Raw genomic sequence first — 24,777 nt, 5'->3', positions numbered from 1 at the left:
ACTTATGTCCACCGAAGAACTATTGTGGAGATGTTTATAGTTCTATTCATAACTGTTAAAAGCTGGGAAAAGAAATAAATGTTCATCTACTAATGATTGGTTATATGAACTGGATTACATCCACAAAACAGAAAACTACTCTCACACAAAAAAGTGATATCTGCAAAAATTTGCATGAATCTCAAAGATGTTAGGCTGAGATTAAGAGCCCATTCTCAGAGACTGTATGCAGAATGATTCCATTCAGGTTAGAAACTCTCCAGAAGAGAAAGCCATAGTGATCCAGTGTTGGCCAGGGGTCAGCCATGGGGGAGGTTTGACGGCAAGGGGTAGCCACAGGGCACACTTGGGTAATGCATCATTCTGCATCTGTTTGTGATGAAAACTACACAAGTTCACACCTGTTTTAGAGATCAGAACTGTACCCTCACAAATGGTAATTTTACTGTATATGATTTCAAAAATTAAATTAAATCAAGCAAAGTAGAAAAGAATAAGTGATGACAATAGCATGTTAGTCGACTGTGGTTTACCACTGATTCCAAAATGACCTCAAAGCAGGAAATTGCGATGATTAAGACCTCAGTTTAGAGTCAGTGATTGGAATCTTTTCCTGCTACTTAACAGTTTTGTGATGTTGAGAGAGACATCAAGCTATGTGGAGACCACCATGCTTGTCCATCAAGTCTGAGTGACAACAGTGCCCACATTAGACAGCTGTTGTGAGGGCAAATGCTAATGCATGGTACTCAATTATCAACACTCTCTGTAATACTCTTAGCATCATGGTGGAAATGGTTGTATAGATTTTTCTATTTAGCTCTTCTTTTGATAAGAAAAACCTGGCTGTATGTGTGCCCCCAACACACACATACATAGGCATACAACCACTCTGTCTGTGGTTCACATCACCACTGTGGTATACGGCACACTTGGGCTTCACTAGAAGCTCAGATCTCTAGAGAAATCTGTAGACTACTGCTAAGCAGCATATTGCTGACTTCTGTCTTAAGAATATTGCAAATGATCTAAAATATTTTGGAAGCAAAAAAAAAAAAAAGTACACTTGGTAAAGCAGTGACTATTCAGAAGTTCAGCCTTTTGCTCCCAGAGGAGAGACATGAGGGTCTTTGTCCTTGACTTTCCTCTTTCCCTTTGCAATCATCCCCTTAACACTCTCATCTCATCTGTCAGCTTCAGTGATTGTATCGAGGCAACAGCTCACTTTCGAATCTATATTTACCATCTTGGTCTCTCTCCTGGGTTTCAAGATTGGATTTCTAACTCCTGTTGGAGTTAGATTATCTGAATTGTGATCTCTGAGGCATTATCTGAAGCTGAGCACGTTCATTTTTCCTAGCAAAGCTTCCCCCTGCTTGCCCAATTCTGTTAATGGTGCCACCAGTGTCTCTGGGAACACACCCTAAATCCTGAGTGTCATTGTCCCTTTCCTTTGCCCAGTACCACGCAGCAAGTCTTTGCCCTACCACCTCTAATTAAAACTGTACAATGATTTCTTTGTGGGTCTCCTCTACAATGTCCCTCCATACACATATCTCCCACTTTAATCTGAAGTACAGACCCTGTTTGATAAATAGATATGTTAAAATCTCTGATAACTTTCTAAAGAAGAATTGAAAACAACTTGTTCTAACCTAATTTTCATCTGGATCATTCACTGTAACCCTTCAGCTCAGCAGGTCGTTTAATATTCCCTTTTAACATTCTCTCCACTCTGTGCTTTTAATATTATTTGTTTTATTACATAATTATTAAAATAATATTTCTTTTATCTAGAATGGCCTGCACCTCCACATGCCACACAATTCTGGCTTAAAAGCCTCGCTGAGCTCTTCCTATCAGGAGTGATTTTAGCCTGTTTTGAGCTGAGGTAGCACATTTGTTATTACTCTTTTACGAAATGTATGACTTTCTGCCATTTGTTAAGAGTATTTATGGCATATATTATATCCAGTGAGAGTGAAATATATATCTAAATCCAAGTTCTGAAGTGCTTAAACTTGCACCTTGTTTTACTAGGTGCTCAATATATATTTTCCACTGAAGAAAAATGAATCGATATTATTTTACACAGACTGGCCACAGTTTTTCTCCCTGGCTCCCCTTCATTGTCTAGTGCTATCTCTCCTTGTGATTTCCTTGCTTGTCACCAGTGGCCAGAGTGATCCAAGGCTAATTGGGTTGGCAGATAAACAGACTTCCCTGACACCTATGCTTTGAAAAGGTATTCAGACCTGACCTGATAGAGGGTTTCAGTTGAAGTCCCCATCACTGACTTGAACTTGAACTATTCTGCACAGTTGTACTAGCTTACAGAAAGCCAGACACGTGGGGCTTGTGATTACAATGTTTTCAGTACATAGTTATTTCAACTACAAAGGTATGTTTTTCCCTCGAGAAGAGTTGTGTTGCCATTACATGAAAGAAAGCCAAAAAAAAAAAAAAAAAAAAAAGGAATGAGCGTTTCTAGATTTGACATAGATATTTAGAGCTGATATCTTTAGATCCTGGAACACAGGGTCTAGTTCCTAAATCTGGGTCTATTCCAATGGCAGTAAGGAAATTTGTCTTTAATGTTCTGTTACCAGTGATTTACAATGAGAAAAATCTAATAATTAACACATGTGCTCCATAATGCCAGAGAGTTCTAGAATTCTATAAGTCAATAAGTTATTTCTGCTGCAGTTATTTGGATATCCAAAACAGGTTCAATAATTTAGTTTCAAAAGACACTTGATTTCATTTTCCATGTTCTTTATTTTAAAATGCAACCAAATTCCCACATTTCAAGGTCCCCACCTCACTTTCTTATCTCCTAAATGGAAGTCTAATCAATTCTGGAAACTCAAGAATTCCGTTTTAGGTCAGAGACTGAGATTATTCCTTTGCTGAACCACAAACAATTTGGGCATTTACATACACCTTGCAAAGCCCCTGCATGTCCTAGGAAAATGCTAAATGCAGTGTTCCTAACAGCCCTCCAGCCACAGCGCAGCAATGAAAGAATCAGCTACAGTACAGTACTTAAAGTTATATTTAATTTGAATTGTAAGAATTAGGCAAATCCTTTTCTAACAAAAATGTGCCTTACCTTCAGGGACCCTCCCCTGCCCAAAGCTGATGAATATCCACAAGCAGCACAATGAGCCCCCTCCTGCAAGGGAGGTAGAGAAGGAGGAGGAATGTGGAGCCTAGTGAGTAATAAAGTTGATGGGGTGAGGCCAGGAACTCATGCAAGTCTACACCCCACCTACTGAGACTCTGGCCCCAAGGACGCCTCCTCCTTCTGGCTCATTGCCATCATGTGCACCCTAAGGCTTCACCGTCTGTGGGAGTCATCTCACCCTTCCTGGGGGAAGCAGATACATCTCTGAGCTATTTTATGTTATTTTTCTCTCTTAATGAATACCACACACAGGATTTTTTTGAATGTGCGTGGTACTAGCAATGAGTAATGAAGTCTTGTGGGAAGAGCTAGGGTGGAGGAAGAGTAAATAGATCTGGCAGAGAAACAATGCTATCTGGTTTCAGAAGAGTTTTCTTTTGAACGGCAGTGTGGTGTGGTCACCTGGAGTTAAATTTCCTCCACTCTGATCTCAGTTTTTTTTTTTTTTTCATGCACCAACTATCTAAACTTTTATGGATGTAATACCGTCCCAAATCTCAATTGTATAACCTGACAAATGGAGATAATATTTTCTGCCTACCTTGCTGCATGATGAGAAATTGGCAACTCCAATAAAAAGGTGAAGGTATCTCGATGCTTGATTTAACTTTAAAATGCTCCCACATTTCTTCTTTTTTAATGTTTAGGTTTAAGGTCCCTTTATTCAACACCTGGCCTAAACAAGCCACACAGGGAGCACCTGAATTTGAACTTGCATCATCCTAACAGATGTTTTCCTTGGAATCAGGCCATTGCTAAAACTTAATTACTTTCAACAAGCCTTTGTTGAGCAACTACAATGTGCTGAGTACCTAGTCAATCATTAAAGTTCAGGCCATCTAAAAGCAGCATTTCATTTTTCTCAGTGGGTCTTCCATAAAATCTGCAAAGTATTTCCAGTATTAAGTACGAAAATAAAGGAAGCAATGCTAAGAGACTTCTTTTCCCAGCAAAAATATTAAAAGAGCATTTGGACCTGCTTACCATTTTATACTGAGCTCAGTCATTTCTGGAAGCCAAAGTCTTTTCCCTTAGACCATAAGAAAGCTCCGAGGGTACTTCTAAAACACAGCTCTTCAGGGTCACTGATATTTAAGAATCTTGGAGAAAAAGCTTAAATATTGGAAACTGTAATGAATATATTGGCAGTGGTACACTCAGATTCCAGAATCATGGTAGGTGTGGGAGGTGGGAAGGAATAAAGAGCAGGTTTCAACTTCCTGAGCACAAAGAATTTTGTTCGGAATAACACCTTAACAATTTTCCAGGAAAATGCTGGTATGGAGTTGATGATGATGGGGATTTGAAAGATTTTAGAGAAAGTGGTGGGAAAATAAGACCAAAGGTATTTGGGAATATGACTATGTGAATTCCAGGCAACCCCTGAATTGCTGCTGCATGAGAGGAATACAAACTTGGTCTTCTAAGATTAAAATAAAGGTTTCAACGATTATTTCTGAACAGAATGTGCACTTGCATATGTACAAAGACAGTGGCTACCCATGTGAGTTTTGGAATCAGACCTCTTGGATTAAACATATGGATTAAACAACAAACTACTCAAGTGTGTGTGTGTGCAGTTATTTAATTGCCCTATGCCTGTTTTTCTCCATCTGTGAAATGGGGCGAGTAATAATATTAACCCCCTCATAGAGTAGATTTGAGGACTCAAATGTACAAAGAGAACTTGCTGCTTGGCATACGGTAAATGCTCAATAGATGCTACTTACTATCATTTTCTATGCAAATGTCTTAGGAAACTAGTCTTAGTATCAAACCTAGCCATTTGGGAGTCAGATCCCATCTACTAGACTTAATATCATTTAGCTAGAATACTCTCATTTGCAGGTCAAACCATAGACCTTTACTCAGTAAAACATATTGCCCAAGGAGCTACTGCAAATTTTATGCAAGTTTTTTCTCATCACTTTTATATTCTTTAATAGCTTTCTTCTTTCTTTCCTCCCTCCCTTCCTTCCTTTCTAAGCTGGAATTATCGTTTTAGGTTATCTAAACAAGACAGTTTGACAAAATAATCAAATTGATTTAAAAACAATTATAATCTGTTAGGTCTAAATGGTAGATTTTAACATAATTACATACAATGGACAAAAGTGAAACTGATTTTCCTCATTACCAAATTTATTTTCAAGTTTGTTTTTGTTGTTGTTTTGTTGTTGTTGTTGTTGTTTGGAATAGTCATATCCAATCTATCAGATTCGAAACTTTGATGCTGTGGTTCCAAGATCAACCCCTGCCCCCAGAAATACTTCTACCTGAATACACTTGTTACTATGGTTGTATAATTTTTCCCCTCCTCCAGAATGTATAGCTTCATTGCAATTTTCTCTGTTGTTAATTAAAAATAAACCTTTTCATTTATATCATAATTGTAACTATTTAAAAATTCACACTTAACCAATCGATAGACTAACATAAGCAAAAAATTTCAGTTTTCAAAATATTTTATCTGCCTGAAACAAGAAATAAGCACATGCATTTGACAAGGAAATATTATTATTTATTTTTAAAAGCATTTGCTTCTTTCCACCTTGTAAAGTCAGAAGGTTATGTAGTATTGTGGTGTATGGGATCATATACTTGAAAGTTTCAGGAGCAGAATAGAGATGTGGACAGAGTATTTCTTTTAATTTCAAAACAAGATTCTTTTTATTTGAAAAATAACTTTTAGAGAATATTTACATATGAAAATATATACAATAAAAATTACTTCTAAAACTTTGCATGGAAAATGTTTTAGTTTCATTTGTTAAGATTTCAAGAAATCTTGAAAAACACCTTGACTTGGGGGGGTGCAGACTTGATTTAGAGACTGTGAAACACAAATTGCCTCTAAACCTGCTTCGTCTTTGGGCTTTGCTGGGTTAGAACAAGGATTCTAAGCTCTGTGTGCCCACCTCCTGAACACCCTCACTCTCTGAACTCACTAGCATTACTCCTTCATTTCCTTTTCTCACCTTCCTTAAGAAGATTTAGTAGAGTTTAAAGACAAGACGACCACAGACATCCAGATTTCAACAGTCAGAGCTAACTTTATCTAGGCCTGAGGACTTGGGACTGGTACTTTCCCTGGAGTGTCCAAGATAGGTGAACTTGTACCAAAGAAGCTAACCAGTGCATGGCCAGAGGAATATTTGTCAGACGACCTTGAAAATTCCAGGTCTGGTAAGCAATAATTCCATAGAGACACCTGGCTGCAGGCATTCTTTCATCAATATTTTCTCATAGGTATGACAGAAATAGACTTCAAAGGAGAGGGTTAGGACTCCTGGAAAAAATAAATCCACTTTATACTTTGCACGTCCAGAGAAAATTTGATTACAAATAGGTGAGCTGGCCTGCTAAAGAAACTATCTGTGACCCGACACTTTATTTCTAGAGATGGACTCTGCAGGGGTTATAAATGCTAGCCTGATTTGATCAATGAGCATTTGATAACTGTCTATTCTGTGCAAAGAAAGAACAGGCCTGTCGGAAGAGAGACAGGGAAAAGATTCAGAAGTGCCCTCCAGAATTTAAATAGCATGAGAATGAACTGCACATAGGTTGCTTATCTCTGTGTGTCTGGAGTTGTCCGGTACCTGACAGACTAGCTCCACTAAGAAAAGATGTGTTGAATGACGGAAGAGGAGAATGGATAAGGAAAGGTGGAGGCAAGGATAGCAGAGAGGCAGAGGCCAGTGATCATGAAAAGGAGAAGGCAGTTAATTCTTTGTGGGGTGAGGGATCAGCAGAAGGTCTTGACTGATGGTGGAATCTTTTGAGATGAGCTTTAAAGAAGGGTTTCAGCAGATGACAATAAAGGGAGGAAGGGAGAGCTCTTTGGGACAATTTTTTAAATAGGACAAATAAAGTAAAGGTGCAGATATTTAAAAGAAGAAACGTTTGGAACGCCTAGAACACAGGGTTGAGGGAGAGGCATTAGGGCTGAAAAGAGAGATTGGACCCTGATTGCAGAAGTCTTCAGGGATCTCATGACATTGGAAATTATTCTGATGGCATTGGGAACCAGTCAAAAGGAGGGAAGGGGAACCAGTGAAGGGTATTGTGATAATCCAACTGAGCAAAGATAAGGTCCTTGAAATAAGGGAATGGAATAAGGTAGGAGACAAGCTAGCAGAAGAATCGATGGGTTCCATATCCCATCCCAATGCATGTTACTGGGACAGCAATCATGAAAGGAGAAATAAATACACACCCCAAAGTTTCTGCTCTTGGTGCCATGAAATAGGATAAAACTCGAGAGAAAGACTGTTGGAAAAATAGCTGGCAAAGCAAGAGAGTATAATGTCATAGCAGAATTTCAAAGAGAAGCTATAGGCTTAAGAGTGTCCAATGCTATAAGAGGTCAAGTACCATCAAAACCCAAATGGAATTGCTAAATTTAATAATGAGTAGACCATTGATGAGGTTGTGATGCTATTACTATGGAATAGTAGAGAAAGAAATTCAGTTTCAGAAAGTTGGTAAGTCAACAGGAAATAAGGGATTATGAAAGGTAAATGAGGACTACACTTTAAACACTAAAACTAAAAATGATACATAATATATGATCTATAATTGTGTTATAGATGTACATAAAACTTCCCATGTAATGTGCATTCAACCCACTCACTTCACCCTACTTACTGGTTAATGACAAATTGTGAAAATTCCAGAATATTTTGGTGCATTTTATGCATACATAAGTACATACCCACATTCATGTGGGCACATATTTTCATGTACTCATACATGCTCTGGTAAAATGTTAACTCTGACCGAATGTTTATATGCTCCTCAATTTCATTCCTTACCTGGTAGGTACAAGTCATGTAATAAGCTTTGACAAGGGATTAAGCCTCTTCTAAACCAGCAGAATTAGGAATCACTAGGGCTCTATCTTTCTTGTCCCTTGCAACCTACATTTTGCTCAAGAAATTGAATTTGAGGCAAGAAGAAAGGACCAAAAACCAGTTTCTGAAATAGCAGCTACAAAACCCAAAATCTAAAGCATTTCCAAAAAAATTTGATTTCTTTTTGGATTTTAATTTATGATTTTATCTGAAGATAATGTTTGAACCTGCTTTGCAGCCTCAGGTTTGATATTAGACCCTGCTAGGACAGAGGGGCCTATAGGTACAGATCTTTTATTCAGAAACTTAAAATTTCATTGGACAGTGTTCATAGTGGGATCACTACTTATGATTGGATGTAGTGAATATAGGGAAGGGACTATAGAGACTACTAAATATGGATACATTCTTACATATTTTCTTATATATTCTTTATTGACACAAAGTACTTATATCTGATGTCCACTTTCTCTTTTATTTTTTTTTCTTCCTGTGCACCTTTTTCCTTTTAGATGGAAAAAAGCCCATTTAGATGTTGATTTAAAAAAAAATAGAATATTGTATTGTGTGGCAATCCAAAACATTCAAAACAAATTAAATAATTTAACTTATCGGATAGGCATGTAAGCATTTCAAAAGCATCATGAAATCCAATTATGTAGCACATAATGTAGATAAGAGTGAAATATAACATTGTGCAGATTTTGGTAACACCTTAGAAAACATGAGAAAAAATATTTTTTTTTAAGAGAGAAAAGATATCCTCCCTATCAGAGGCAGTAACAGAATGAACCTGGCACAAGTGATAAGATTAAGGCTGACATAGTACCAGTGAACTGTGGCCATGTTGGGTTCTTGGTGCACATATGGGCATTTTGAAACCAAATATCCAAAGTGAAAAAAATTTAAAAAATTTTCTATGTTATTTTTTATTGTGGTTGATTTTTACTCCCTAGTAAACAGATTTTCATACATGGTGGCCAACATTTTTGCATAGAAAGGGACTGGATTAGTGAAATCCAGGCAGGAGGAATAATCTCAGGTTCTGGACTTAGGCCAGTGAAGTTAGGTCATCTTGAAAGGTAACTGAGGCCATTTATGGTCTCAGCATTACATAAGCAGTCAGCCTGTGTGAAAACAGGTTCCTTGACTGTTTTTTGAACCACTGAGTAGGATAATAAAAACAATAGCCATTGTTAACATTCAATGAATTCTAATTATGAATCATGCAATTAAAACTAATTATATTGCTTCCCATTCAAGATACCTTTATATGTTAGGAACTTTAATTGATATTTTATAGTGAAGGAAGTGTAGCTTAGAGAATTCAGGCAATCCACCTAAAGTCACAGAGACTAAGTATGGCAAAGCTAAGATTTGAATCATGTTTGGACTGTCTAGTTCTGAGCCACTGTCTTTCATATTGTACCATCAGAATGGACCTATGGAAGCTTGTGCTCCCCAAAAGGAGAGGATGGAATCCCCATGGACCAAAGTAGATTTCTCCCCCATTTTTTCCAACATACACAGCTGAAGCTCAGAGATGCACAAGCCTATATCTTGATCTGTCTTTCAGTGTCACCTCCTTACTTATCTTTAACATCTCAAACCCTCCATGAGAGCAACTACCCTGCAATCATTAAGGAAATCTTGTTAAGAATCATGGAAGGTACACAAACTGTTCTGTTTTCTCTGTAGGAAGGAACACACTGAGCCCTGTGAAAATTAAAAGGGTTAATGGAAGGTTGATAAAGTAATCAGGAGAGGTGGAGAGAGAAGACCTGTCAAAATGGTCCCAGAATGCAATTAAACATGAACAATTCCCTCGAAATTGATGATGGACCAAGATGCTGACAAGAAGAGTGCCGGTTCAAATTATATTCCCGGATACAGATGGTAGCACCTCACCAGGATCATGGTAAAATGACTCCAAACGAACATTCTGTTTCAAATATTTGAAGTACTGATTCTGGGTAACCATTACTTGTTTATTGTGCCAGTGTGTTTCCTTCAGCCAAAACCAAATTCTGAAAGTAAAAAGATAAATTAAGAAAAATAAAAACTTTGAAAAAATAGTTATGAATTACTCTATTACACAGGAATACATTATGACCATAAAGTTTTCAAGTTGGCTTATAGAATCATGTTACACTTGGAAGTTTACCATATGCTGATATAAAACTAACACGGTTAATGCAGGAGGCTGGGTGGGAAATATTTACTCTTCCTAAATCCTTTCCAATGAGCTAAAACTTCAGAAGCAATGAGGTGTGGTTGACATTTGCATTTTGTGGATTTTTTCAAAGGTTAGAGACATTAAGTCTCACAAATTCACCAAAATGACAGTCTTGCCCTGACTTCAACCATCCTGCCCATCTGCACTAAAGTCTCCATCTTCCCAGGCCAAGAAAATGTGTTGAGCATATAGACTAAACATTCAGCAGTTGTATGCACTCAGCAGCTTCACGACTTTTGGGGAGCCTTTGTGGAATCATCCTGGAATCAATTTATCTTCATGCTTCAAAGAATACTAATTCAGAAGTGCTCCAAATGTTTGGGACTATTTTAAGATTATTTTTCTTCTGGAAGTTTAAACGTAAACTCCAACAAATGCTTTCTTGATAATTTTATACTGTTTTAACTAACTGTTAAAGTTCACCTTATGTTCAAACTATAGCTTCATGCGTAAATGTGTTTTCACTTCTGTGATTCTTCTTCTTTTGAAAACCTACCCTCTTAATAATACTTAACTTTTCCAACTCTGTCTCCCATATCACATGCTAGGTATGTTCAAGCACAATCAGATGTAGAATGAATTGAATTTTCCATTGGTTCTCATTAGAAGAAGAGATCTATTTTTAAATTATTATATGGAGACAATGAATAAATAATAGACTAAGCTGAAAGTATAGTGTTCACTGGTAGGAATGATTTTTGAGCACTACAACTATGGTTGTGGCTTATGATTTCAGCTATGTCCAGCAAATCAGTCTTCATTTGTCCTTTGAAGCATTTGGTCTCTAGAGAATCTTTCTCTTGACTGATATGGGCAGACTGACCACTGTTACTGGACCATGAGAATTTCCTCTGTGACTTTTCAGGAACACTCTGCTCTTCATTCCCTTTTTGAAAAACTTAACTGCAATGTCTAGCAGAGCTTAGCTACCCTGTGATTAGTAGGGCTATTTATCTAGTTGATCCAGTTTGAAAATCTTATTTAAGATTCTAAATTATTTGGCATCAATTCATTTCCTTCTACATTATCAGTATTTTGACATCCCTAAAGCCACACTGACATAGACTGAAGGGTAAGTTTGCCCTTCTTTCTCCACCCCCCTCCCTCTCCTTTCTCTTCCTTCCCATGAAGTGTTATATATTTTCAGGGAGAGAATACTAGTCAGAAAGCATTTGGTTATATACAGAGAATCTTAAAAATAAAGGGAGCAAGTAGAAAAAGAGTACTGATATGGAAAAGGAAATCCTTTTTTTCCCTCCCAAATAATATCTCAAAACAATAGCCTGAGTCACTTGAAATTTGAGCATCTACACATTTCTATCTGTAGTCACTGGTTTCTACTGACATTAAGTAATTCATATTTTTGCCACTCATATCTATTTTTAAGAACTCATATCAATATTTTCTTATGATACATAAGAATTTTTATATAGTAACACCATTAACCTTTTATGATCATGAATATTGAATTTTTTGTTCTTATCTATGTTTTAAAATTTTTACTCGTGATCCACCTCTCTACAAAATATTCTATGTCTGTGTTATTGACATCTTTTTTTTGGCGGGGAGGGGGGTTTACTGAGGATTGAACTCAGGGGCACTCAACACTGAGCCACATTCCCAGCCCTATTTTTCATTTTATTTAGAGACAAGGGATCACCAAGTTGCTTAGCGCCTTGCTAAGTTGCTGAGACTGGCTTTGAACTTGTGATCCTCCTTCCTTAGCTTCCTGAGCTGCTGGGATTTCAAGTGTGTCCCACTGTGCCTGGCAGTATTTTTTTTTTTAAGCTTTCCATTTTTAATGTTTCAAAGGGCCTCCTGGATGGATTACTTAGAACCTAATTTTTATCATATTTTAAACATATATGCCTATATTATATGATATATATTAGAGGAGATGAATCCTTGTCAGGAGATTGTCACATGATTTCCTCTAGAAAACAAGCATTTTATATTTTATGCTTATGTTAGTTCACTAATAATAATATTGGTAAAAATCCAGTAAGTCAATTCTTTTGCTTATTGCCATGATTTAAATATGTTCCTAAGAAGTTCATTTGTTGGAAATTTAATTCCCAGATTCCTATCTTAATGGATTGTAGACGGGGCTGTTGGGAGACACTTGGGGTTAAAGGAGGTCTTGAGGGTGGAGCCCCCATGTGGCACTGGTGACTTTTTTAAGACTAGGAAGAGAGATGTAAGCTAGCAGGCTTGCATGTTGTAATGCAGTAAAAAGACCCTCACCAGATGCCAAGCAGACACCAGAATCATGCTATTGCACTTTCTTGCCTCCAGAACTGTGATCGAAACAAACTTTTATTCTTTATAAGTTACTCAGTGTCAAATATTTTGTTATAGCCATAGGAATTGGGCTAAGCTACCTACTCAAAGACAATATTCTGGTTGAGGAGGAAACTCCCTCAATCATTTACTTGCACATGAGTATAGATATGTGAATATGCATGTTTCACTGGCTCAATAAAATATTTTAGGGAAATAGGGAGTCTGACTTCTTAGAACAGACTGGGTTGCTGTCCTGAGGACCACATATTCCAAAAGTACCTTGAGCCCTTTTTACATTTGACTCTACTGTGCTTATAGCCCGAGGCACATTTGAAGGACAGAACCAACATCATATGGAAGGGCTGGAGAATTAAACAACATGGTTAAACATCTAGGAATTTTTTGAAAGTGGCTAAAGTGGTGAATGCTAAAAATCCCCAGGGCCACCTAGCACTGTGACAGATGTCTGTAGACCCAGTGGCTATGGAGGTCCAGACAGAAGAATCACAAGTTCAAAGCCAGCCTCAGCAACTTATCAAGGTCCTAAGCAACTTAGCAGGACCCTGTCTCTAAATAAAAAATAGAGATGGCTAGGCATATGGCTCAGTGGTTAAGTGCTCCTTGGGTTAAATCCCTGGTACCAAAAACAAAACAAAACAAAACAAAACAATCTCCTAGGGCCAAGGAGAACAATGGATGCATGGAGAGCTCAGATGCTCAGATGTTCTTCTTTACCTCCATCCCCTGATTTCTCCCACCCTGTCTGCTTCTCTTTTTCATCCCTCCTCTATTCTCTACTCACCCTTTCAACATCCAACCCAGACTGCTTAGAGCTTCATAAGGAAATCATTTTTTTCCCCATTCATATGAGGAATGAATATGACATTATTTCAGAAATTCACTTCACAATAAAGTCGGTACAATAAGAAATTAATAAAATTCACCAGTTATTTTTTAAGGAGAGGAAGAGAAGAAAATGGGCCCAGAAGAAATCAGCTGTCACATTTACACTTGATCCTAATTTTTCAAGTTCCCTTGACATCTCTGCACTCTTATCCTTAGCAAATCTATCTGCAGGTGCCTAACATGGAGAGGAATGGGGACAAGAATCCTCCAGAGCAGCGGAATCCTTCTCCCTCTGTGTGCCATTTGAACTTACGTATATTTATCTGAAAAATAAAAATATATATATATACATCAATCGATCACTTGAGTTCTTTGCAGCTTGTGAAATCTGTGTTCTTGCACTACTATCATCAAAATGCTAATCGAAAGTTGCAGCCCGTTTGTGAACGGATTGTCTGCATGATCCTACCTTCATAGAAGTCATTTGGATAAATTCTGAACACACCACCTTTGAGCAGGTGGGTGTCTGATGAATTTAAATCTAGTTCTCCTTCAAGTGGAAGTAGCAGTGGCCTTAGCAAAAGGCCTGTCGACTCTCTTGATGTCAGATGAGACCAAGCAACTGGCATTTTGACACTAGATCTTTCAATGGGAGGGACATTTGGACTCTCACACTCAGTCCACAACCACCACCACCTCCATTCTGACTACTTTTAAATCAATAAAATGTACCACTCACACTGTCTCTGTGTTATGGTTTGGATGTGAGGTGTCCCCCGAAAGCTCATATGTGAGACAATACAAGGAGGCTTAGAGGAGACATGGTTGGGTTAGGAGAGCCTTAACCAATCCATGAATTGATCCCCTGATGGGATTAACTGAGTGGTAATGGCAGGCTGATAGAGTGTGGCTGGAGGAGGTGGGTCATTGGGGGGTATCCCTTTGGGGTATGCATTTTGTATCTGATGAGTAGAGTCCTTCTCACTGCTTCCTAATCATCATGTGAGCTACTTCCCTCTGCCACACACTTCCACCCGTATACAATTTCTACTTAAGCCCTGAGGAATGGAGCCGGCTGCCTATGGACTGAGACCTCTGAAATTATGAGTCTGAAAATAAACTTTTCCTCTCTAAAATTGTTCTTGTCAAGTCTTTTAGTCACAGCAGTGAAAAAGCTGACTAAAACTCTCTGAGCCTGACCTTATTCCTGATGCTTCTTTTCCCAACTCCAGGATGAAGCTCAAAATAGAAGTCCCTTGCAGGGGACTAAGGGTAAAGGAGGAGTGAAGGTAAAGGAGAGTGGAGAAAAGCTACCATCCGTGAGAGGAATAAGGGTCAGAAGTGGGGTCAAGTTAAGGGGTGTAGTTGAGGTCAGGGGTCCAGTGAGGATTTGGAAGTAAGGATCCTGGAGTACCCACAACACCAGATGAGCAGTGTCATAATGTCCTGCTGTCATGAGTCACAGTGACTTTTTTGAGTCTGGAATTTTGATACAGGTGTGGCCACCATCCTTCATGTCAAGTGTCAGTGCTGTGGACATGTGCACTCTTCTCTTTGGTAGTAAATTGGACATATCTACATAGCCACTTAAATCTCACAAAGAACAAAGAATATGCAAGCAACTCCCACATCTTAGTTTGCTTCTGAGCTGAGCACAAATGACATGCCAAAGTCCCACAGTACCCAGTACCCACCTTCCCTGAAACTGACCCTTCCCCCAAAGTTCAATTAATTCTTCCCAAATATGATTATTAAAAAGACTTAATTTATGCGATCACTTGCACTGTGTAGTACTTTCCTTCCGAGGGCCTTTAATTCCTTTGTAAACTCCTTTTCCCCATTAGGAAGTTATGAAATGTTATGTAAATTTACTCAGATTTATCCCAGAATGTGGCTGCTGGAGCGTACCATCTTCAACTTCTATGGTGCTGAAGGGAAATAAATCATTCTAAAATTACCAATGGCATTTGACTAAAGAATGAAACTCATATTGCCTAACAGACTACTTAAATGGTTGTCTCAAAAATTCTTACAGCCTGGTAACCTGAATGTCAAGTTTCAAACTGCAGTATAATTTCTTTTTTAAAAACGTAAAATAGGAACCTGCGGAAATGGCGAGGTGTGACAGATTGGAACACAACATTTAAAACATGTTTTTCATGTAATGGTTTTGATATGTTTTTTTTCCCATTCATAACACCTTGCAAGCTGCTTAAAATTCTCCCGTTGAATCAATGTAAAGTCAGTGAACCTGAGGAAATGACCAACAGTACCTGTTGAGGAACAAGAGTAGAATGTTTGCCAACCAAAATAAATGACAATATGAGAAAAAAAATGGAATAGTGGGCTTCACATTTGCATTTTGAATTGTTTTCAATGTAATATTAAACATAATAGTCAAGTAAAAGCAGGTATTTTACAAAAACTCTTAACTAATTTTACAAAGGGAGATAAAGTTAAGACACTTGGTTTATTGTCACAGGATAATCTTTGCTTGGTAAACAACAAGCACATTTGTGCAAATAAAAACATTTTTACATTTACAAAGTATTAGGGAGCCGGAGGACTTGTGCCTGCCCTTGTAAGCATCCCAGAAGATACTGTTCCACTAGTGTTCTTTGTCTTCTTCATTCCCTAGGGGAATCATGTGTTATAAGAATATCACCATGAACCAATTCATAAAGTAAACCATTGATTGGGTATTGCTAAATGCAACAGTTTTAAGCATTAAAATAATCTCAAAGCAAAATGTGAATCTTAAAATTGACTTACTAAAATAAATAATAATTATTATTATTATTAAAATAATCTTAAAACTGGCTTATTAAAATAAATCAATATACTAAGGAAGCTAGCATAACAGCTTATATTTAATCCTTTTAGAACAATAATGGCTACAGATTAAATATATCTTTATAATGATCTATGCCACATCCCAATAATTCCTGATGTCTTTCTGTGATCTTGTACCTTGTGCTGCAATTCATAGACTATAGAAGTGATGGAATATGAATGATAAAGAGTTTTCAATTCTCCTTCAATTAAAGGGATATGGAAATTTAACTTTGATTTTTTGAGTTTCAATAGTGACAGGGCACTCAATGGAGAATTATTCTCACAATGGTAAGTAAAAAAGCATTTCTTGTCTTAGAAAATAACTATTGGAAAAATAGTAATCAATCTGCTGCCTCTTTTTGTCCCCAATTAACTGCAAAATAGATGACATGTGGTACATTTGCATTTCCTACAGTACTGGCAATGAAAAGTGTTTATGAAAGATATCCCTTTTATAGTTACAAAGGCCAACAGAACAGGTGCACTTGAGCCCAGCAAAAAAAAAAGAAAAAACTGTAGTTCACATAAGGACTACAATGTTGTCCAGGAAGACCAGAATATATGGCTGCTGTTAAGAAAAACTGAACTTAAGTCTCAAATTTTGTTCAACTCTTAAAAACGTATTATATTCAATTATAGTATATACTCAAATATATGCTGAATTATACATACATGATGAAATCAAGATGTTAGAGCAAAATACATACTTTTCCATTCCAACATATTCAACAGATTTACATTGACTCCACCGGAGAATTTTATATAATATACTCCAAAGATTGTTTATAGGTATTTTCAAAATTATTGGTGCCTCTTCTAGAGTTTTAAGAAGCTATTAAGTATAATTCATTAAATAATAAATAATATATACATAGCACCTTCAACTGTAATAATTATGGAGTTAATGAAATGCAAATAAAAATAATAATGTAATAATAAATGTATATAATATGTGGATATATAAAAATAATTTATATTATATATAAAGAAATATATATAAAGAATATATATATAAATAAAAATATGTAATACATATATGTATGTATATATATTCCTTACAGAGGGTATTTACAGTGCATATAATTTCCAAAAGTTTTGTAATTTTATATAACAAAATAAACTGCAAAAATATGTCAATATAATTTGCAGAAACAAGATTGTTTACAAAATAAATACATCTAAATAGTTTCTATATGTCATAAATAACCAATTAGAAAATAAAATTGGGGAAAATCCATTAATGGCCTCAAATTGGACTAGAGTTATATGAATTAAACTATCATTGAAAATGTTAACAAAATGTGAAGAATTAGAGAGGCATAGTACATTCCCAAAGCCAAACTTAATTATAAATATTTTCTTTCCAAAATCACATGGAGCATGAATGAAATTTCAAGTCAAGTTAAAGACTTTTGGTGGTGGACAGGAAATAAGGAACAGAGATGACATAATTAACCCATCTTAGTTCATTTGTTCTACTATTAATAAATACCAGAAATAAACTAAAATTTACTTTCTCACAGCTCAAGGAGTGTCAAGATGTGGGCAGACTCCTTGTCTGGCAGGGGCTCACCTCCTGGTTCACAGATGGCTTCTTCTCACCATGTTCTCCCACCGTGGAGGGGTGACCAAGCTCTCCTTATAAAAAAAAAAAAAAAAAAAAAAAAAAAAAAAAAAAAAAAAAAAAAACCTACTCCCATTCATGTGGGCTCCACCCTCAGACCTAGTCACTTCCAAAAAGTCCCACCTCCTAATACCATCAGCTTGGGGCTTAGAATTTCAATATATGAATTGGGGGGTGGGGGACTCAAACATTCACAGCATTACAAAAACTATCCTCAAGTTTCACTTATAAAAATTTAATATTACGTAAAGAAATAGGATAATGCTATAAAATTAGGAAAGAATAAAGGGGCCATTTCTTATCAGTATTTAATTTATTTTTATTTTTGGGGGGGTACCAGGGATTGAACTTGGAGACATTCAACCACTGAGCCACATCCCCAGCCCTTTTTTGTATTTTATTTAGAGACAGGGTCTCACTGAGTTGCTCAGCGCCTCACCATTGTTGAGGCTGGCTTTGAACTCATAATCCTCCTGCCTCAGCCTCTGGAGCTACTGGGATTACAGGCATGTTTCACTGTACCAGTACTTTAAAGCCATAATAATTAAAACAAGCTGCTGCTATGACATAAAAATCAGTAAATCAATAATAATAAATGAATATTATGGAAAAACACACATAAATACATTCACACACAATAGTAAATATATAATCAGTACATAGCATGTATTAGCTACTTCTTGCATATACATTTCATTTATGTAACAATATTTGTAAGTATAATGAATACAAATGTACATATAAGTTTAAATAAGTTTTATATACATATTATTAATAAGTATATACAATAGATGTGATACATTCATAAGTATATGATGATTTTCAGATATTAATTTAGTAACTATTTAATTAGAATAATACCAAACTGGTGAAAAATGAACCAGTTAATCTATAATATGGAAAATGAGATTATGGGAAAATAAATCTTTAGAGTTCTAACATCAGAATCTAAAGAAAATTCTAGTTACATATAAATAGTTGAACTACAGAATCTCACATGATTACATATTTGTTTCATCTAGGTAAAGATTTATTTGATAAATATGAAAGAACAATAATAAAACATAAACTAACAAATACATTTGAATTTTTAAAATTACTTCAAAATATCATAAATATTAAAAATAAAAACACTTAATATTTATATTTGTTATATATAAGGAGTTCATTACCATGACCCCAATAAGAAAATAATGCTCCCACAAAAACTAATGGGGGCATTTCACAAGACAGAAACAGAAATAACTAATAACTGTGTGACTAATTTTCAATTTATCACCAAGAGATTATGATTTAAAAATTAACTAGTAAATATTTTCAAACTCCCAAATATTTCAAAAATAATCCCTATTACTAATGAATAGACACTGCCACTAGTATTTTCACAGGATAGAGATGAAAGCACAAATTGGTGCTAACTTCTGCAAAACAATGACAAATGTTCTTAAGAATTTTAAATATCTTCAATAATATATTCCGATTAGTAACTTTAAGGAATACATTCTAGGAGATGTGCAGAGTATTTATGTTTGGTGTTTATGCAATTTTTCTATATATGTAGAAATTTAAAAGAAAACAATGAACATTTCTGGAAGGGCTGAGTAAATTGTAGAAAGAAATGTTAAGTATTTGACACTTTTTTAGAAATGCTAAAAACACTGATTTTGATAAAACCTTGAGCTGAGAAACCCAGATATAAAATTATAGATATTTTACTAATGTAAAAATACAATGTTACTTGTTGAGAGCCACAGCCAAAGGGGCCCTAGCAAACTTCCAGCTGCCAGCAAACTTCCAGCTGCCGGCTGATGATTGGCTCACAGTGGCCCCAGCAACATCTAGCTGATTGGCTCCTCTGCGGTGATGTTCATTGGGCTGTTTCCCTGCCCTTCAGACTACGGAACTGCTCATTGGGGGACTTCTTTGGCTCCGCCCACGTGACCTAGCCAATCGGCCTCAAGAGCAGGAGGATTGTGGAAGGTGGTGTGGTTTGTGTGGAGAGAGGCTTGTGGAAGCCGGTGGTGGCAGTTGGGCTCTGAGGGTTTTTCCTGAGGAGCTGTTTTGTTTGGCGTTTGTAGTTTTAAAAATAAAGTTTGTTTCTTTTGACAAGTGGCTCCTGAATTGTGCCCAGCCAGACTGCGGCAGTTACTTATATACATTTGATAAAGAAAGGTGACTAGAAGGAAATTTTTACAAATGAAAAGCAACTATTTCTCTGAAGTTGGTACACGTAGTTACCAATGTGCTCCTTTTTTATGTATTGCTGTTTTCTAAACTTTCCACATTTAGGATTTATTACACCATTTTATTAAGGGTATAATATTAATTAATAAAAGGTAGAATAATTATTAACAAATATGAAAACAAATTATAACAAATAATAAAACATTTCAAAAAAATTCATCCACCAAACAAGATATGCTTATCATCTGAAGGTCTAGCAGTCTAAGGAGGGAAGCAACCCCACAGGATCGGGGAGACGCAATAGCAGAATCTGGGGTCTGCATACCCTGAGTGGTCTGAGAATGGGACTATGCCTAGGAAAGAAGAGGCACCCTTCATGGGGGAGGGAAGACTAGTGTGGATTTCCATGACATGGGAAATGAGAAGCGTGAATGTAAAGGAGGGGAAGCATTCGTCACAATGCAAAGAGACACAAGCAGAGATGTTAATTTTAGATCGTGGGCAGACACATTTTCCACCCTCCCCCACCAAAAAGAAAGAAATGTACAAAGGAAGAGATGGTGAACAGGACTGCAGAAATCTTAACAGGTAGCAGTGGAAAGATGAGAGAGGCATAACATGCTCCTCTTCTAAGGAGAGTTCAGTGGTAAATGGGACAAAATGGAACTAGTAAGACTTGAAAAAAAAATGGTAAAAGGTTACCACACTCATGGAGAGTAAAGGGAAGAAGAGCCAACCTGGAGCAAGTCAAGGGGTACAGAGCAGCTCTGGATCCTGGTATCAAGAAGGAGCTACCTTAGCACCAGGTGCAGCTTGATGAGCCCCTGGTACTGGTTTCCATCATTGATTCTAAGGGAACCACATGATCTTTCATCACACCTGGGGAGTAGGCAACCAATGAATGCTTTGAACAGCTGCCAAGTGGCTCCACTGTATCAGGTGCTACACCTTTCCCATGATTGTCACTGTGGTTACAAATATTCAGGAACACCAACCAATTTGAAGCCTTTGTTTAGAAAACATCGAAAAGCACCCCATACTGCACAAAGAACTTATCTTCAATGGCCATATATGAAAGAGAAAATATACATAATCATTCAAAAACCCACCACTGATTCTCAAGCAAAGAAAATAACTCGTGTTATTTTCCATGTATTATACCTTTGTTATTCTGAGTCCAAACATATGTGAAGAGATACCCAAGACTAATTTGGTATCATGGTAGATAGGAAGGCAGTGCCACCCAATCTGGCCATTAATTTCATAAAATCATATTGCAAACTCATCATGTGAAGAATACTAATCTTGCTCTTCCAATGGCAAACTGTCAATTTCCTACCTAGAATGTGTTTCATGGTCTTTTCCTGTCTCTCAAAGCACTTGCAATACAGTTAATTCTTTGGGAATCATTGCATTACTTTCTCTCCACTTCCTTAAACTTAGACTAATTGGAAAGGGAAATAGAATTAGTCACTGTTTTAAATAATCCTTGTTGCTCCTCTTTTCCATTCAGGTGAAAAATTATGCATTTCACAGTGTAAGGTATTAGGGTCATGAAGAGGAGTTTCCTTTCCTAAGCTAGTGATGCTGATCTAATAGTGTGGTGTAAGAATCCTAAGAAATTGTGAAAGTAATTAATTGCAGAGTCTCCATCAAGAAAAGGAAATAATTTATTCTTCACTGAAAACAGCAGTTTCCCATTCTGTAAACACCTGTTCTTGCTTGAACATGACTTCCACTCTTTTGACTCTGTCCTGAGCAGGTGCTGTTCATGTACAGCTAAAGTTCTAATACACATTCAAGATGAAACGCAAATCACCTCTTTTTAAAGCTTCCTTAACACTTCACCCACAAAGTACTTTATGATACCAAATCCCAGAGAAATCAGCTTGATGAACATCTTATCAATGTATACCATTCAAAAGGCAGGAAAAGCAGAGGTGGAGAGATGCTTGGTGCTAAGACACCCAGAGCTGGTCCAGACATTGTTTACTGTGTGTGCAACCTATTTTCTCTTTAGCTCAGAAGATAGTTCTATGGCATGATGTCCACATACTTAGAACCACTACAGATTATTAGCATCATAACATTTTAGAACTACAAAAATTTGGGACATCATCGTGTTCAAATATATCGTATTTTCAGATAAAGGAATTTGAGCCCAGGAAGAAGAATGGCTTATATATGGTCAAGAGAGTATCAAGAAATTGTCCAAAAATAAACAAATAACCTGAGAATGTGGTGTTTAAAAAAAAAAAGATTAGAGAAAAAATTGAAAGAACTCACAGAGGAAGATCTAACCAAGAGAAGGAATAAAAAGCAACTTGAATGCTCATTAGTAGAATAATCTCTCAAAGAAAAAAAGGAAGAAGCTGTATTTAATTTTTCTCCTTAATTAGGCTGTAAATTGGTTTCTATTCTGTTTATTTTGGTAAGTTAGATGGAAATTAAAATCAAAACCAATATTTTTAGAAACCTCACTTTCTAGAAATTTTATCCACATGTTTGTTACTATTGGAACCATGACAAGGACAATCCAGTTTGGGTTCCCCAATGAAACTCCCAGTTCCAAAGAACAAATTCTACCCATGTATGCATTTTTTCTAATGAATATATACCCTGGAAATTTTGTCCTAACATTTCTTTTGTTTATTAAATTTCAACAAAAAATGTGTTTAAAAAAATGCTGGTAGCAGGTAGCGCACATCTGTAATCCCAGTGGCTCAGAGGATGAGACAGGAGGATCCCAAGTTCAAAAGCCAGCCTTAGCAGTGTCGAGGCTCTAAGCAATTCAGTGAGACCCTGTCTCTAAATAAAATACAGAATAGAGCTGTGGATGTGGCTCAGTGGTTGAGTGCCCCTGAGTTCATTCTCTGGTACCAATCAATCAATCAATCAATCACACAACATTATAATCAGGGTGTATTGAGGATACACAGGAGGGAGTTTCCAATGGCCAAAGCTGGAACAATTAAGCAATAAAATACATATAGTAGTATTGGATTATAATCCTATTATAAATAAATATCCATGAGTCCATACAGATAGTAATAAAGAACTGAAAAAACAAGTTGGAGAATTAAACCAATGTCTCATGCAGAAGATTTTTTTAAATCATTTATATAGATGTTTGCTCATAAGAAGGTAGAAAATAACACTCCACTCCTTAGGTGTGGACTGTACACAGGGATGTCCATTTGCTAAGTATAGTGTACAGATGGCAGGGACAAAAGTCACTTTAAAGTGGAAAAGTCAGACAAGGATTCCCTTGGCCAGATGTTGAAAACCAATATCACCTGTGATAACGTGCATGGGTAGTACATACCTTTGATAAGGTGGGAGGGAAATGGCCCTTTAACACTGTGGTTTTCTTCCTCAAAACCCATAATCAACAGCCTAATCATGAGAAAAACATCAGACAAGTCCAATTGAGAGACAATCTATAAAATGCCTGACTGTCAAGGTCACCTAGTACAAGGAATGTCTGAGAAATTGTCACTGCCAAGAAGAGCCTAAGGGGATACGATGGTTTAATGCAATATAGGATCCTCTGCAGGACCAGAAAAAAAATCTGAGGCAGTTTGCATAGAGTATGAACTTTAGTTAGTAGGAATGTGCCAATGTAGTGTCATTAATTGTCACAAATATGCCATGCAGATATGCAGCATGTTAGTGTTAGGAGATATGGGTGGGAGTTACATGTGGATTTTTGTACTACATTTGTGATTTTTCTGGTAAGTATAAATCTATTCCAAAATAAAAGGTTTATTTAAAATTTAGAAAGAACCTTCTCTTGGAAAATTACATTGAAATCACTTAAACAACTTGTATCTAGTCAAAGCTCCCCACCAGTCTCATCAGAATTTTGGACGAATGCCTGTATTCATGCAAAAATAAGAAGAGAAGCAATCTCATTTTTCATCGTTTGATTGAGAATTGGTTTTCTGACATTTCAACCAACGAATATATGTTCAAAAACAAACCAGGACAACCAAATACTTTTATACTTTCCAAACCTCAGAAAACACAAAATGGAGCATGACCCAAGTCTAAAAGTGTAATGCCTCTAGTAGGAGTTATCCTTTCGAGCACTATAAATATATATGACTGCAGAGTGAACAGAATTTTTAAAAATCTGGTTGAACTACAATTCTAAAACAGTTCATAGGATTGCAAATATAAATGTAGCTTGACCGTAATCTCCAAGGCACAGAAGTGAAGAAAGATACTAAAAACTATGGGATAACAAAACATGTTGAGATGACATTCATGACTAATAACTTTTCCTTTTGCTTGATACTCTTGCAAATACCCTTCTGGTATTTGAAGGTCATAGGGTATAAAATTTAATTGAAATTCAGAATTCCTAATGTAATTTAAGCTTTCAATAGATAAATATCAGGAAAATCACAATCTTGGATGTTGCTAAAAATAATAATAAACCTCTTCTATATTTTGTACAATTCTTTCATGTTCTTAGGGAATTACAACAATGTAGAATACCTTCCAGTGAATTGTACCAAGACAAAGATTATCAACCAGTTTGTCATTTTAGGTAACAGGACACTGCATCTTCTTTATTTTATTTTATTTAAATAAGATGATTACTGAAATACAATTTAAGAATATACTTTAAAATTTTTCTTTGGAGTAAAGGTCAAAATAAATGATATTTCTGTGTTCTTCAGAAAATATTAAGTACTGAAATTTTCTGATAAATTTTGAA

Source organism: Urocitellus parryii, chromosome 1 (genome assembly GCF_045843805.1).
Source record: "Urocitellus parryii isolate mUroPar1 chromosome 1, mUroPar1.hap1, whole genome shotgun sequence".
Lineage (NCBI taxonomy): Eukaryota > Metazoa > Chordata > Mammalia > Rodentia > Sciuridae > Urocitellus > Urocitellus parryii.
The sequence above is the reverse complement of the archived record's forward strand: the minus strand, read 5'-3'. Positions refer to the sequence as shown.